This window comes from Andrena cerasifolii, chromosome 13, assembly GCF_050908995.1.
Source record: "Andrena cerasifolii isolate SP2316 chromosome 13, iyAndCera1_principal, whole genome shotgun sequence".
Taxonomy (NCBI): Eukaryota; Metazoa; Arthropoda; class Insecta; order Hymenoptera; family Andrenidae; genus Andrena; species Andrena cerasifolii.
The window spans coordinates 326,606-338,968 of NC_135130.1; the positions used below are offsets into that span (position 1 = coordinate 326,606).

Sequence of the window (12,363 nt, forward strand, 5' to 3'; positions counted from 1 at the left end):
ACGACGACGAGGAAGACGACGAGGACGACGATGACGACGACCACGACGACGAGGAAGACGATGACGACGACCACGACGACGAGGACGATGACGACGACGACGAGGAAGACGACGAGGACGACGACGACGACGAGGACGAGGACGAGGACGAGGACGAGGAAGTCGACGCGGAACGACGACGAGAACGAGGTCGAGGACGAGGACGACGAGGTCGACGACGACGACGACGAGGAAGACGACGAGGACGACGACGACGAGGACGAGGAACGACGACGTGGAACGACGACGAGGACGACGAGGACGAGGAACGACGACGTGGAACGACGACGAGGACGACGAGGACGAGGAACGACGACAAGGACGAAGAACTATCCGTGTTACGTTTTCTTCCAAGGAAAACGTCACAGTCATCCTTAATAATAAGAGGGCTTACTCGGGACCTGTTAAGATCTACTAGGACCGAACTTTTAAGCAACGCCAACACCTGCGGAATCTTCAAGAAGAGTTAAAGCAGCTAATGGAATCTGGAGTAGTGGATAAGACGATCAGATACATTCGAGGGGTGCCTAAAATAGTGACTTGTGATCCCAGTCCAACGCGAAAAAACTAGCTTGTGACCCTTTAGTTTATTATCAGATCGTTCGGGGACTTCGGACTAAATTGACCGACCTTTGTTTTGCGCTCCCATCCTCCTGCATTCGATATGATGTCATTATCTTTGTTGAGACTTGGCTTACTGAGAATTTTTCGGATTCTGAATTATTGCTGCATGGGTATACGATTTATCGAGCGGACAGAAGTTCTCATACTAGCTCCTTATCGCGTGGTGGTGGTGTACTCATTGCTGTCAGTGGTAAATTCTCTAGTCAACTCATCGACATCCAGGAGAGATGTGTTGAACAACTTTTTGTCAAGGTGCGTTTTGGGGACTCTTTGTATATTTTTGGTGCGGCCTATATTTCTCCATCTTCCGATTGAACATTATATGAGAAACACTGCTCAACTGTCACGGATGTGTCATCATCTCTACCAAATACAAACATTTACGTCGTTGGTGATTATAACCTACGTCATACTGTTTGGTCTGCGGATGTTGTGGGTACTTTAAATTATACGTCAAAGGTCTCTCAGGTGCGCGCACCAGGTGATACTATTTGTGAATACTTTAACATGCTGCACCTTATCCAGAAAAACGATGTATGTAACATGTACGGATCATTTTTGGACTTGCTTTTTACCAATGACAGTATGTGCAAAGTGTATATACCGCCCGAGAATCTTCTGACATGTGATTCTTACCATCCTGCGCTGTGCATCTGCATTTCTGCTCGAATTGAGAGAACTTCCCAATCACCTTTTCCGATTAAGGCCAATTTTAATCTTGCTGACTTCAGCTCCATCATAAATTATTTGGGTAATGTAGACTGGGATAATAGTTTAAATGGATTATCTACGGATGCAGCCGTGGATTTTCTTTATTCACATCTTAATTATGCAATAAATACACATGTTCCGAAATTCTATGTTCGGCCCTCGCCTTACCCTGAATGGTCTTCAGCCCATGTTAGAAACTTAATTCGCCTGAAGAAAAAAGCGCACACTAATTATAAAAATAGTAATTTATTCTCTGATTATTTATGCTTTTCGGCCCTGAGGGCTCGATGCAAAAGTGCCGTAAGGAAAAGCTGGCTCGAACATGTATGCAGAGTCGAAAGGACGACTTCAACTAACATTAAAAGTTTTTGGAAATTTATTAATTCGAGAAATAAAGATCTTTCTCTTCCGCAATCGATGCACTTTAACGGTCAGTATTTTCACAACAGTTTGGATATTACTAATAGCTTTGCGTCTTTCTTTCAATCGGTATATGTTCGCGATACCCCATGCACTAAATCTTTCAATTCTAACCACGATATTGATGTCTCTGACCTATCCATTAGTATTGGTGAAGTTTTTCATAAAATTTCCTCTCTTGATGTCAACAAAGGACCGGGTGATGACACTATTCCACCTATCTTCTTTAAATCATGTAAATACATCATCGCCATGATCTTGTGCATTATTTTTAACATGTCATTGAGATCTGGCATTTTTCCGTCAAAGTGGAAGGGCAGTATTGTATCGCCTATTTTCAAGGCAAACGATAAGTCTGATATTTCGAATTACAGGCCAGTTAGTATTTTGAATGTCATGCCTCGTGTTTTCGATAGTATTATTACGGATAAGCTATCAGCTCTCACTAAGAATATCATCATTAAAGAGCAGCATGGTTTCGTTTTGGGTCGCTCAACTACCACGAATCTTCTATTGTACCATCATTATATTGTAAATGAACTTGAGCGTGGTTATCAAGTTGACTCTATTTATACTGACTTTCGTAAAGCCTTCGACACTGTCAAACACTCGGTCCTTTTACGAAAACTAAATGCTATTGGTATCCGAGGCAATTTACTTGAATGGCTATCGAGTTACTTAACGAATAGACACCAAAAGGTCAAATTTAAAGGCAGCTTTTCGAGGACTTATCAATCCACTTCTGGCGTACCACAGGGATCGCACCTCGGTCCTCTATTGTTTAACATTTTCGTTAACGATGTTGCCGATGTATTCCAGCATTGTCTTTTCCTGCTTTACGCCGATGACCTGAAGATATTTAAAAGAATTGCGATTGACGAGGATGTAAATCTTGTTCAGGGTGATCTCAATAGGCTTTGCGACTGGTGCGGGGTTAATGAGATGACATTGAATGTCTCCAAGTGTCACGTTTCGCATTTTTCTCATAAGAAATGTTTGCACCATTCTGAGTATACAATTAATAGTGCCTTAGTGGACTCTATCGATAGTATTCGTGACCTCGGAGTTACCTTCAATTCTTCGTTATCGTTTTCTCAGCACTACTATAATATTAGAAATCAAGCGGCTAGAATGCTTGGCTTCATTATGCGTGCATCGGTAGATTTCGTTAATCCCGGTACCTTAATCACCCTGTACAACGCATTAGTCGTTCCCCATTTACTTTACGCGTCTCCTGTGTGGAATCCCTATCAGGAAAAGTATATTACATTATTGGAACGCGTTCAGCATAAATTCTTACGACTGCTGGCTTTTAAGCTCGGTACTCCGATGTCCCGACTATGTCATGAATATAGTTCTCTTCTGGAAGTCAGCGGTCTTCTCACGTTGGAACATCGTCGATGTCTATCCGATCTGACTTGCCTTTTCAGTATTATTAATGGCTACACCGATTCTGCGGGCATTTTGGCTCTGCTTAACCTGTATGCGCCTATTGTTTCTCTAAGATCGACTTCTTTTTTTTACTTATCAGGACACGGCACGTCATTTGGGATGAATAACTCCATTAATAGAATATGTAAATTAGCGAATCGTTATAACGAACATGTTGATTTTTTTTAACGGTACATTGGCCACCTTTAAATATCGTTTGCGGGCTTTGGCTCGCAGGAACGTCTTTGTACACGCCCGTTAATTTAAATTCTAACGTTAATTGTATTAGTTCATTAGTTCCATTATTTTATTATATCATGGTTTGTTTATGTATGTACTGGCTTTTCTTTTGTTTTCTCTTCTTTTACATTGTTTATTTGTTAATTGTAAACTAAAGGGTCCTTACCCGTTGAAATAAATAATAATAATAATAATAATAATAATAATAATAATAATAATAATAATAATAAACAATATATAATCGGTATCCATCATACACGGAGCATACGTGTACTGCCGTGTGAATGAAATCGTAAGCAGTTCGCGATACAAGTATCGCATACGTGTAGCCCCGTGTAAAAGAGCTCTTCAGTTTCAACGTAGGTAATTACGTAATACATACATCTATGTACCTTTTGGTAACTGGAGGTGGTTGGAAAAATTCAAGATCTATTCCGTTTGTATAAACGTAATATTGCATTTTTTATGTTCAATTTTCACTGCTAATATATTTTCATAAACATTTAATGTAAAAGAATCTCTTAAACTGTACAACCTCGCCTACACTAAAAAATCGCACGCGATTACTCGCGATGAGCACCAATGCACTTGCTGAAGGAACATAGGAACAAAAGGAGTAGCTCGCTGACTACGCGTGGTCTTGCCTGCGTCGGCTTCCCTTCAAATTGGGGACGGATCCCTTATCGCTTGAGTATATAAAAATATCAAAACTCGAGTATCAAAACAAAAGGATGCGCGACATAGTGGCTACAAGAAAAGATCGGCCATAGGGGGGAGATATTACTATGAAGAGGTGGAAACTTCGCGTCTGCAAGGAACACAGGTCCGATTGGTCCTAATATAATGACATCCCTATGGCCAACCTTTTCTTGAATCCAATCGTCCCATGTTCTTCTGTTTTGATATTCGCGCGCGTGTATATACTCGAGCGATAAGGGATTTGAAAAAAGACGGTGCAAGCGGGGCCCGCACGAGCAAACTACCTGTTCCCGGGTCCCTACGCGAAGTGTATTGGCCCTTGTCGCGAGTAATCGCATGTAATTTTTTAATACAACAGCACGTGGATGAGGCTGTATAGATTAAAACTTTCTTTTACATTAATAATTACCAGTGGATTGCTGATGTTGAGGAAAGCATTCATTTACATTGTAAATTTTACAGGAAACCAGATGTTTTACTATGTACGACCATTGGAGTAAAACTTACTTAAATCTACCTACTTAAGGGATTTTTAAATTTTCGTTGCAATCACAGATATAAAAGTGGAAAAAGCGACCTTCATTAATTTCTTCGCTTTCCGACGAATTGTGATTTTTTTTTCAAAATGACGAAACACGCCACATACTTAGTAAACTGATTAGTTCCTTCTAGCTTCTAATAAAAGCTCACGTCATTTGGAGAAATTTTAAACATGTTATTCTGTTTTAAAAGGTAACCGAATACTTTTGTCCCCACTGTATGTACAAATGTGAGTACATAATACACATTTTCTTTCATTAATTCGTATTTGTGAAATAGGTTGGCAAGTTTGGACTCGTATGCGCATTCGAAGTCTCGATACATACATATACCTGGCTTATAGAGGATGTCATAAATACTGTTGCTGTAGGGTACACTGAATCATCTGTTTTTACAGGGCTACATTTAGTTTTCCTGAAGGTAGTACAAATTATAAAAATGGTTTAAGACTCAGAAAACGATTGTAGAATTTTACAACCATACCTTGAAAAATATCCACATAATTTCCCTGGCAATGTGAAGGCAAACGAAATTGCAGTTAACTGCTCTGACGGTCACAATTATAAATATGTTTCTTTCCACATCATACTGATTATACGACCATTCTGCTGTGCAGAGGTGTCAAGACGTCTTGCGGACAACTGTCACAAAAGGCCGCGCTCCGTCCCTTTACTGCCAATGTATCCATTGCTTCGAGATAGACAGCAGACACCTCGTGTTTCGGTTCGAAAGGGTCCGAAGAGAAGAGCAACAGAAAGTCTTCGAGTTGCTATAAAGAAGAAAAGGCATACCATTCCTGTTTGAAGGAAGGACTTCCGTCATTCTGCAAATACATATTGTGGACGGACGAAGTACTCTTCAATAGGGAAGGGTGCTTCAATTCCCAGAATCGGAATGTGTGGAGCAACGGGAATCCACTAGCGCTTCGGATACGCGCAGCACAAGTCGGTTGATCGTTTAATGTATGGGCCGGATTTGTGGGGATTTTATTTTGCTTTGGCCGTACATGCTGCCAGACAGGATGGACGGCCCAGCGTATAAAGTGTTTTTAGAGCATGTTCTGTCGGTCTCATGGACCATATTCCAAATGAGATCCGACGGAACATGTTCTACCAGCAAGACGGGGCTGGACCACACTACGCCACAATTACCCGCGACCACCTAGATCAAACCTTCCAGGACAGGTGGATCGGCCGTGGCGGTCCTGTTGTGTGGCCCCCACAGTCACCGGAAATGATCCCGCTGAATTTTATCTTCTGGGGCTACCTGAAGGTAATTTCCGGTATTGCTGTTACTTTTTTTATAGGTATTCTTTTTTTACTTACGTTTTGTATTTGTTGTACAACAATCATTTCAGGATGAGGTGTACCGTCAACCAGTGGATACACTGGAAGACATCGTGGTGCGAATTCATGCAGCGGTGGCGAACATAACGCCACAAACTTTGCAGGCCGTCCAAAGACAGCTGATTGTACGTGCTGAGACGTGCGTAGACGCTGAGGGCGGTCACATTGAGCAACTGCTCAACTAACAGTAATCGGCCCCTTTCGGCCACCAATTTTTATAACGTAAGAACAATACGTTTCATGAAAAATAATTTAAGTGATCAGTGTTAGTAGCAGTGCAATGAAGTGAATATTCGGTACATTAACCCGGACGCACTTGATGTTGCGAGCCTTTACCTTCGGGTGGTGTCGTATACTTGCGATCAGCTGAGCACTGGGCGCTACCCTACCCATTAATCTTTTCGTCCACCGATGACCAGGATCGATACAGTGATCTACTTAGTGATACAGGTGTCCGAAAAGGAAGGAAAGAAAGGAAAGGAAGGAAAGGAATGCCCGTAGGGGTGAGTGTTATTTAATTTATTAGTGATTATTAGGTGTAGAAATAAATTCTGTTCGATTTTAGGGTTCAATAAGTTAGATTTAAAAAATATGAAAACAACACAATCATCGAAATAATTTCCATTATTGTTAATTACCTTTTGCCAATTTTCTGGTAGCTTACGAATATCACTGCGATAGAATTTCGGTTGCTTTATACCGATTGTGTAAATCCAGTCTGAAAGAATTTATTCATACACCTAATATTATTTTTTAAATTTAGTTATGTTGGCCGTGATTAAACTACGGATTTTTACCTCAATAACGAATTATGATCACTTGTCACACTTTTTTTGTTACACACCTTTTCGTTTATGCCTTATTTGAAAACGAAATTTGCGTATTTCTGTCCTCTCACTTCAAACAATTATTATTTAACATTCCGCTTTAAAATAAAACCGTGTAACGCGATTTCCTTCGGTGCATGCCGACTTGCTTGTTCATACCTTCGTAGTACAAGCGCAGCCGCCTGCCGCGTAGTCAACGCTACAACGGGAGCTCGGGCGGAAGGCGCGCGCTCTGATTGGTCGGGGTTTTTTGTTAATATCTCGTTAACGAAACTTCGGACAATATTTTCGCTAAGGAAAAAGTTGTTTCAAATCACCCCCTGAGTCACCCCTTTCAAGGAACTCCGACATTTTTGGGACACCCTGTAGAATAATATTCTTTGGTAGTTTCGTGCTATGCAAGATGCGAAGAATTGAAGATTTTCTACTTCAGCGCTCCGCTTGTACATTTTTGGTACTACATTACGCGGGCTTTTTTGGCGGGATACCGTAATGGACATACGCGAACGTAGAGTCACCGTCATTCGTAGTGCTGTGTACATATTTCAGCTGGTGATCGTCCATCTTTTGAAGGCATCAACTAAACAGGTAAGTATTTTTTTTTCATTAATTTATATACTTTCCTCTTCTTTTTTTATTTATCTTTTTCCTCTGTCTGTTTTTCTGGTTTTTGTGATGAATTCTCCTACCACGAAACGCAAATATATTCCGAGAACTTTTCTTCGAGAATGGTTAGAGCGTGATGATTTTAAACCTTGGCTACAACGCGTTTTTAATGACGACTCCAAATTTCATTGTTCCGCGTGTTGTAAAAATTATATGATTAATAGCGGGTTATCAGAAATAAAAAATCATTTTGGTACAAATTCACAAGCCGAGAACGTTTCTAAATTATCCGAACGTAACAGTGCTGCTTTTGATGATTTTGATGTGAGTGATAGTCCCGAAAATATTCACGAGAAGATTCAGATTGCTGAAATTGCTTTGTGCGCTTTTTTTGTCGAGCACAATATTCCATTTCACATTAGTGCTTATTTAATTGGCCTTCTGAAGGTTATATTTCCAGATTCATATATAGCTAGTAAATTAACCTTGAGCCGCTTAAAATGCAACAAAATTATTACAAACGTGCTTTCTAAAGTAGAAGTAAGTAGAATTATTGAAAGTACTCGACATCATAAATTTTCTATATTTGTTGACGAAAGCACAGATATTTCTAACGTAAAATGGCTCACTTTTTTAATTAAATACGTAAATTCGGAAATTTCTGCTTTTACAGAATTACTAGAATTATTAAAATTAGACGCCATAGATTGCTCTGCAGAAGGTTTATTTTCAGCATTTGAGAAAGCATTGCACAAAAAGCAAATTCCTGTGCAGAATGTAATCGGACTCACATGTGACAATGCATCAGTGATGATCGGGCGCTTTTCCTCATTTTGTTCAAAACTTAAAACGAGGTGTCCTTCATTAATAACAGGCAATTGTATTTGCCATTCCACGGCATTAGTATCTAGTATAGCATGTTCAGAAATCCCAAGTTATATGGAAAAATTTATTCGAAATTTAACAGTTTATATTAATAGTAGCGCCAAACGGTCGGCGAACTTTGCTAATTTTCAAGAATTTGTTAATAATAAGTAAAAAAAAAATTTTAAATTGTGCGATACGCGTTGGTTAGCCATGCACGCTCGCGTAGCACGCATTCTGGAATGTTGGGATTCGTTAAATCTTTTTTTATTTCGGAAGTATTTGAAAATAAAAAAAACGATATGGCTGATAATCTACTTTGTGATATAAAAAAAACAAAAGCTTATCTTTTGTTTCTTAAATATATTTTAAATTATTTCAATTCCTTCAACGCGTTTTTTCAAACCCGCAGGCCAGCCTAAGTCTAGACTTTTGTTTCAAGATTTGTGCGGACATATTTTAAAACCAGAATATTCAACAATAAACGACTCGATGTTTCACATAGATTTTTTTTTCCGATAACAATTTGTTAGACTTGAAGGACATTTGCCGCGGTTTTGAGTGTGAACATTATTTGAAGGATCATGTCGATGATAATACTTTGCCCCAGGAAACGTTTCTTGAAATTACAAAATTTTGCTTAGCTTTTTACATTAGAGCCATTACCGAGATAATAAAACGTTTCCCTTTATAAGATACATTTTTAGGCAGTTTGCAAGTTTTTGATTTTAAATTAGCACTTTTTGATAGTAATAGAGATTGTACCTTCAAAAATTTAATTTACGTTGCACAAAAATTAGGATCTTTTGACCACTTAAAATTAAAAGAAGAATGGAATAAGTTGTATTATACTTTCGACAAAGTGCAATGTCAAGAATTGTCAGAGTTGTGCTTTCATGACATGTAGGACCAAATTAATTCTGCGAGTGATAAAGATAACAATCTTCTGTTCCCAATCTTGAAATAACTCGTGAATGTTGTAAGGAGTCTTCCTCACTCAAATGCAGAAGCAGAAAGAATTTTCTCTATTCTGACCGATGTCAAAACTTGTAAAAGAAGTAAACTTAGTCATGATTCTGTAAATTCCATTGCCGTGATTAAAACAGCTTTTAAAGCGCGCGGAGAAACTAGTTCTACAATTTCGATTGGCCCAAATCATTTTACATTAATGTCAAGTAATAATTTATATTCGTAGCCATTAGGACATAAACCTTAAGTATTACTTAAGTAGTACCGTGACTGTTGAATGGTATTGAAAAGGTGCTTCGGCCCGTGTGGTTTGCGATAAGATGCAACAGCTCTATTAAAGACGGGCCGAAGCACCTTTTCAATACCATTCAACAGTCACAGTACTTACCAAAAAAGTACTTACGCATGGTTGATGCCACATTTGCCCGTAATGCTTTCTTCGCATTCCCGGAAAATGTTCTCATCTCCATGATGACGGATGAAAGGCGTGAAGTTCGTCTATATAGATGCGTTACGCAAAATTTTGCAAGCCCGAGAATTTGATGAAAGTGATGAACAAGTACTACCTCGTGCAGTTCCGGAAATCAACTTCTCTGCAGACGACTATTATAAAATAATCGATTGGTCCTCTGTCCGAATCACGTCAGCTCCAATTTTGAACAAAGTAACTAATTAGGAGCTATCAGAAAAATTGTCGAGCAACAGCTTGTTTCTAGACTGGGAATTTCTTAAGTATCCCTGCCACACCACTGCAGTCGAACGCATGGTGAAACTCGTGACCGAAGCATCCTGTCAAGTGTGCGGTAGCGATGCAAGGGATGGTTTCATTCGGTGTACATTGTTATCCCGTCAGTCAATGCCAAAATTTGAAACGAAGAATCAGTTCTCGTTATAAAGTTTGCACACTAATAAAAGATATAACAAGCGCAGTTTCTCATTCCGACAAATAAAAATATGAAAAAACATTATAAAAAGCAATAAAATTATTTAAAAAAAATATATATTAAATACAGAAAACAACACAAAAACAAGGAGCCCGACGTACAGCTACCTCCACGTGGTGGGTTCTGGGTCGTATTTTCCGGTAGGAAAGTGAGCGAAGAGCTGTATTTTTTGATAGTTTACAGTGCCGACAGGCCATTCCTATCGTTTCGAAACCAGCCACGGATGTTTCTTTGCATCATTTACGCAGCAAATATAGTCCTGGGTAAAAAAAGGTAGAATCCACCAGCTGAAGAAAGTTCAACTTTCTTAAGTTTTGTACTAAAATTTTGAAAGTTAAGGCCTTTGGTGCACACAGAAGAAATTATCCGATCGAGCTGAAATTTTTTACACGTTTTATTGGGCCAAGTAGGCAACTTTTTCGCAATATTAGAATTTGATTATCGAAAAAAAGTTTTTTTCACTCCACCCTAATCTTCATTACTTCTCATATTTTTGCATTCCTTAATTTTTTGAATATTATTTCATATCATTTCTTCTCATATCTTCTGAACTCTTTTTCAATTCAAGATATTAGTTTTAGTCATTCTTTTTGATTTCTCCCCAAGTACATGGAATTTTAAATGAATGTTTTTAAAATTGTGTCCTAACTATTGATGCTGCGTGAACTTTTCCTTCCTCCCTACTGTCATTTTTTCCCTCCCTATGCGTCTCTACCTTGTCGTGGTGGGTGGACTTACGGTACGCCTTATATTTTACATATAACGTATAATTTTTGGTAATGTTGTGTGATGCATCATGGGCATGCAATGACTCTCTCAGAGATGTTTTATTCAAGTTATTGCAGTTAGATATGTATTTTGTGAAATGGGCGTACTTAACTAAAAGATGACGCTCGTTTGCAATTATTTTAACAGTATGTACAAGTATTACATATTATATTAGATTATATTGTAATATTTTTTTTAGTTACGAAATAGTCCTGGTATGGCTGACATTCACAACAGCAGTAACAGACCAAAAACCGAGCACAATACATGGTTACGAAAATGCAATGGAAAAGCATATTGTACAATTTGTAAAAGTAATTTTAAACTTAATAACATTCCGCGGCACTCACAATCCAAAAATCATATGCGTAAATTATTGAATATTGGAAAAGTGAATTTGCATTTACCTGATTACATATCAAAATGTACGGAAGACAAAAATTTGAAAAAGTCACTCAATCGTATAAAAAAAAAGTTCAGCAGATTGTTGATAGTGAAACCTCAAGAATTTGATATATTGGATGCAAATAGCATTAAAAATATGTATGGAATAGTTTTATACGACAAATTATTTGAACTGATTACAAATAATTACTTTCATATAACTATACAACGTATTTGCAATGACGTCCATAAAACAAAATATTTTATCAATGCTACAACTCTTTCATTACATTCATTTGTTAGGTACGAAATCGTAATTGGTATTTGTGATATAAACGACGATTGCATTTCGAACGATACATTGCAACAAATTTTGAAATGTTTTTATGGACATAATCTTTTATGGGAAAAGGTTGTTGGGTTATTAGTACTAAATAATACGTGTATGTCAGAACAGTTGCGTACAATATACCCGAATCATCCAACGAACATAATGAACATTTGTTTCCAAAAGTCTTGTAAATTACACCACAATGCAGATATTTCTGATTTATTTATTGCACTAAGCGTTGAAAAAGTTTTATATGAAACAGATAGAAAATGTAGATATCCAATTCTTGAATTTTCTTCTCATTTTAAAAAAATTAATTTGAGCTTGCTAGAAATTGAACGGCGACAATTGTATTCTTATTTCCATGAAAGTGAAAAAGCGAAATATAAGCGTTTACATTGCGATAAAATGTGGAAAGAAATTTGTTCAAAGAAGAACACAAACAATGATTACGAATTCCCTACATTAAGACAAGTATTACAGATCATTCTCTGCTTTCCTCAATGCACAGGCTGTTAAAAAAGTAATGGTCATCGCTTATAGGGATGAAACTAGACCTTTGGATCGATGCCATCAGTGAACATTTGTAAAAGAAAAGCGGGCCGCAAAATTGTTTACAA

General features: G+C 38.1%; 1 long non-coding RNA gene across 5 annotated transcripts; it reads right to left on the reverse strand.

Annotated features, from left to right (window-relative positions):
* Positions 1-860: 860 nt before the first annotated feature.
* Positions 861-7,029, reverse strand: LOC143375743 (uncharacterized). Of its 5 annotated transcripts, XR_013086972.1 has the most exons (7): positions 6,848-7,026; positions 6,689-6,768; positions 6,387-6,484; positions 6,030-6,248; positions 5,188-5,970; positions 2,865-5,118; positions 861-2,643 (listed from the first exon to the last, which is right to left on the reverse strand). It is a non-coding gene; the product is annotated as an uncharacterized LOC143375743 (long non-coding RNA). The 5 variants fall into 5 exon arrangements; XR_013086970.1 differs by having other exon boundaries at positions 6,030-6,484; XR_013086969.1 differs by having other exon boundaries at positions 6,387-6,768.
* Positions 7,030-12,363: the final 5,334 nt, after the last annotated feature.